General features: G+C 32.0%; 1 long non-coding RNA gene across 1 annotated transcript; it reads left to right on the forward strand.

Moving 5' to 3' along the window:
- Positions 1-202: 202 nt before the first annotated feature.
- Positions 203-4,658, forward strand: LOC127841774 (uncharacterized). The gene is made up of 2 exons (XR_008031327.1): positions 203-498; positions 3,391-4,658. It is a non-coding gene; the product is annotated as an uncharacterized LOC127841774 (long non-coding RNA).
- The last annotated feature ends 893 nt before the right edge of the window (positions 4,659-5,551 follow it).

Genomic DNA, 5,551 nt, shown 5'->3' on the forward strand with positions numbered 1-5,551 from the left:
CGAAGTTAAAACCAGTTAAAATTAGCTAAAATGCTGAGTTAAATCGGAAAAATGTTAAATTTGGAGAAAAAACGTGTTCCTCGTTGATAACAACCGCAACTTACCAGAATATTGCTCATGATCATGGATAAAACTGCTTTCTGAGAGCGAATGGTAAGTGCGTCACGAATTCTGTATGACGTACCCTTTGGGAAACACAGATACGCCAACAGCTTAAAATAGATATCACAGCGGTGACAAAATTGTTACCGCGGTGACATTTTTGTCACTGCGGTAATAAATTTATCACCGCGGTGATATATTTGTAACTGTTGTGATACTTTGTTTGACCCAAACAGTTTGAACTAACCAATGAAACAACGTCTTGCAAAACGGCAAATCGGCGAATATTTACTGCGAAGTTTTCAAGATGTCTGCCTCCATGGATACTGTAAACAACTTTTCAGATCATGAGTTAGGTAATTTTAATCTTCGGACACAAGGATGACGACAATTAAGGTATACTTACATAATCATTTATCGATTAACATTCCTACATAAAGTTTATAAGAAAGTGTGTCGAACTTACGCTATGATATTGTTTTTTATGTATCACGATATCGACAAATGAAGTCTTTATTGTAAATAATCTTGTTTATACTGGTTAAATTATATTCTAGATTAAGTACTAGATCTGCGTTTACCCTTTGTTATGGTCATGATAATAATTGATGCCCGCGATACAATTAATTTTGGAAACAATAGTGACAACCAGGTGATTTAACATACATGTACCATTGTCAAAATTAAGTTAAATCATGTTGACATTGGTGGGGTATCATGTTCATGTAAATTCATTGGGCCCAAATTGCAGAAAACAAATTCAAGCAAACAACTGTACAGTTTAAATTGAAAAAAAAAATGTGTAGATGAAAGACTGTCAGTCAGCCTGACAATAATTTTTTTTTTAAACCTATTTATTTAAGCTCGATTGCATAGAAAGCCTAAAAGTAAGGAATATTTGAAACACTCTCCAGTCTGTTTCCTGGGTTTCAATGGGGGAGATCTAAAGAACGCTCCCACAGAGGGGTTCCAACCCTTGACCTCATAATCGCTAGGTGGACACCATATCCACTACGTCACGGCGACAAGAACATTTGATACCACTACCAGTTTTTATATCCAGGGCCCTCAATCCATTTTAGGGGAAGCGGGTCGCTACCCTCATGAGGGGGAATTTTTGCGGGGTTTCCCTTTTTGGGGGATTTTTTTACTACTCTCTAATTATTACATTTGTACATGTTTGCACTATATTCATTTCTTTTCTCATAATTAAGTATGTTTAACAAGATTAAATTGAAATAGAATTGAGATATAATAATCATGAGACACATCTTTAAAATATATAAAAAAAATTAATCAGAGGGAATTTTTCCCCCCAAAAGGGGAAAAAAATATACTTTTCAGGTGGGGGACTGCGGCCGAAATTCAGCCGCAGATTTGATAGATTGAGGGCCCTGAATAATCATTTATTCAAATTATGCCTTTATTTATAACGGGGTATAACAAGGATCCATCTTCAAGTTCAACAACACTATTCAACTGTAAAATACATTGCATCAACACTGTTTCCTGTTACTGTAGATTTTGACAATTGAGATGCGTTTGTTTAGTCGGAGTCAAAATTCTGTCAGACTGTTTTAAATTTTGCAAACAATGTTGCAGGATACAAAAATGCATTTTTTTATGTTCCTTACAAACTTTAAGAGTCTCTTGTTGACAATTTACCTTTAAGGATTACATGTATAGTCACTAAGTGTTTGTGTTCATAGCTTTTTATCATAAATGGTAATCATTATCTTGAAAATATTTGGACTACATGAATTCTTTTCTTATTGTGACAATAGTGGTTAAAAACTGCATTGTAATGTTAATTGTACTAGTGCGTATACAATTTACCTTTTAGAATTACATGTGTAGTAACTAAGTGTTTGTTTTCATAGCTCATTATTGTAAACGGTACTCATTATCTTGATAATATATGGACTAAATTAATTGTGACAATAGTGGTTAAAAACTGCACAATAATGTTAATTTTACTAGTGCGTACAAAATTTGTTTGTTTCCACTAATATTGCAAAACAAATATTTCAATATGATTTAGAGTAGGTAGGTTGGCATTTCCTTTTTTAAATGATTTTTATTTTATACACAAGCTATTCCTACTGAAACAAAGATATCCAGAGACAAAAATCTCCCAATTGCCTATATAACATTCTTTCCATATACTAAGAAGTTGGCCAAATTATGTTTTTGAGATATGATAAAATGTAAAAAAGAAATAAAAAAAACAAGTACTTTTTATTTCAAACGGCAATAAAATGCTTAGGGTCTGCTCCGCACACAAAAAGGGTCCGTCGGCTTTTGAAAACAATTTTTTTCTCGGCCTAGTTGTGGATTACCCAGTTGCTGCCTGTTTCGAGTTTTATTTGTTATCCCAAAGCCCTGCTTTAAATCTGTGTGGGACTATGTTTTAGCTTTGCAACTTGAAACTTGCTAATTTGATGAAACACCTATTTATATAATTATACTCAATGGCGTTGTACAAAACATATTTATGTACATTCAATTGATAAAATATAAGAGTGATTGATACTATTATGCAGCATTACTTAAAGGATTAATAATCTAAAATTGTGTGATATAAATAAAAATGCCGTACGAAACTTAAGCAATTAAACTATACCGGCTACAATATTAAAACACAGTAAAAATAAAATAGTATGTAATAAATTGATATAACTAGGTTTAAGACAATAATTATAATGATATAATGAGCAAATTTTTGGCAACATAAAGACACTGTATTTAATTAACTTTAAATAAACATTAACATAAACATTAGCTTTAATTAATAGTAAAACAGTATAGCTTTAATCAGGACATTCCAATTTCTATTAGGCAGTTTATGTCTGTATTTTTTCAGAGATATAAGACATGGTGTTCAAATTGAGTATGCATGTTAACTATAACCAGGGGAAGCATATTTCCAAATGGCTATTTGCAAAAAAATTAACAATTTCTACTTTCCAACATTGAGTTTATTGCGCTAACTCTAAAATATCTTATTAGTTTAAGTTATATTATCTTTTTTTTGTATTTATCCATTCAGTCATTTTATCTCAATAAGATTGCCACATTTTAAACAACTCTCTTTTATACATTGTTCTGGTGGACTGTATTACTGACACTCAAAATAGTGTAAAATGTTGTAAATTGTCACATTTCAACAAACAATTGTAAAACAGTTGTAAACAATCATGTTCAACTAAATTTGTTTTTATACATTAATTTAAACATTTGTAATTGTATAATAGAGAGTCCTTAACAATTGTCAAATTATATTTTCAGAGTCCATCAATGGTTGTGAAATCAAGGATATTCTATTGGAAGGAAAGACATGAATGCATTCAAGTTTCCTGTGAGCAATATGATTTCCTGACTTTGCCTTACAGTATAAAACAAGAGAGTTAAACACTTGAAACTTGAAAAGATGTGCTCCTAGAACCTGAAATGGCAACTCCAGCTCTCTACAAAAGCATCATCTGGAATCCAACTATGTACAATCAAAAAATTAATGTGTGTCTTAATTTTGTCTTTTTAGAGCCCTGACGGGTCTTAAGATATCAGATGTTTTAAAATTCATTGTGGTTGTAAGTTTTATGAACTGGTTATAAAGCTTATGTATGAAGAACCGTTTACTGCCTGGTTAGCTGCAGTAGAGCTCTCATAGGAATTGGGAGATCTGTGGAATCCCTTTGTGGCTTGCAAATTTCACCTGTTTTCAAAAATTGCTTAGTTGGTCAGTGTGTTAATATTTCTATTTTCAGGTCTGGTTAAGAAAGTTATTTAAAGGCAATGTGCAAGGTTTTCCTTAATAATAGCATGTACACAGGAAAAAAAGCTTAATATTAGATATTTTGTTATAATCAGTTTGTGGTCCGTCCATAGCTAAACATGAACATAGATATTTTTTACTTTTATTAGTACTATATACATATTATAAATAAAAGGTTGTATCTTGCATCTTCTAATCCTTAAAGTGGCATGGTGGCCTAGTGTGTGTGTTGTTTATCTATGAAATTTATACATGTATACTAATATCTAGGCTACATTATGATGTACTACTCAAAGAACAGTATGTTTAAAATGCAGGTTTATACTAATTTAAATACAGGTACAAATTAATCCTGTGTTGTATATAGCAGAATGTCCCTTATTTTCACTGTTATCTTTTAAAACTGTTCAGGTACACTTCACCTGCATAAAACTAGTTCAGATATATATGTCCCATAGAGCAAAACAATTGTCACTAAATCATTGTATAATCGTTATTGGCAGTTCACTTCTGTAGTTTCTGAAATGAAAAATTGTTGTTACCTACCTTCACTCTTAATTTAGTTTTAGTAGAATGCTTAATTTCATTTTTTTTCTTTATTAGTTGTAAGTAGTGGGCTCTGTGTTCTGATTAGTTCCTAAATTGAACACATGTTTAAACGTCGGTTGTTAAATTGTATAACATGTTAATGCAAAATTGTACCATAACATGAAATTGTATTTTTTGCTTTGTACATTGTTTGAAATGTTACCATCTTGTTTCTAATAAATGTTTTTTATAATTCACCATCTAGTCCTATTTGCAAAAAAGTGAACCATTTAAATATTGTATTTAAAGTATACACCCGTTAGCCTTACTTAAGTCGTGAACATTTCGTAGGCATTTGTTATCCCCAGTAATAGGCGGAGGGATATTGTTTTGGCGCTGTTTGTCCGTCCTTCCGTCCGTCCGGCACTTTTGTGTCCAGAGCCATATCTTGTTAGTGCTTTAGCGGATTTCATTGAAACTTGGTATGAGTATATTATATGGATAAGAGGATGATGTACACTTTGTATCTTGAAAAAAATGCTTTTTAATATAATCTTAGAGCTTTATCTTCACTAACACATGAGCCAGAGCCATGAAACTTGCCATAGTTGTTCTCAATCATCTAGGGGTGCTTCACATTCAACATCCATAATTCTAGGGGCTAAGGTCATGGCCCTTTGTATCTTGAAAAAAATGCTTTTTGATAGAAGCTTAGAGCTTTATCTTCATTAACACATGAGCCAGAGCCATGCAACTTCTATAGTTATTCCAATCATCTGGGGTTGTTTCACATTCAACACCCATAATCCTAGGGGCTAAGGTCAAGGTCACACATTGAGGTCAAAGGTCACAAATTTGAGGAATTATTCATTAATTGGTAATTCCTTTACTATGCATCAAGGAATTTTGTTATAACTGTCACAATTGTTCTCCATTATCTAGCTGAGTTTCAAATATAAGATCCAGGTTGTTAGGGTCATGGTCAAAGTCACACACAAAGGTCAAAATCACACATTTTGATCATATATATATATATATTATATATATATATTATATATATATATATATATAAAACTCAGACCCCACATAGATCGCAACCGTCAATATTTTGTACACCGAAATACCATTAAAAGACCAGTATTGTTA

This window comes from Dreissena polymorpha, chromosome 8, assembly GCF_020536995.1.
Source record: "Dreissena polymorpha isolate Duluth1 chromosome 8, UMN_Dpol_1.0, whole genome shotgun sequence".
Classification (NCBI taxonomy): Eukaryota; Metazoa; Mollusca; class Bivalvia; order Myida; family Dreissenidae; genus Dreissena; species Dreissena polymorpha.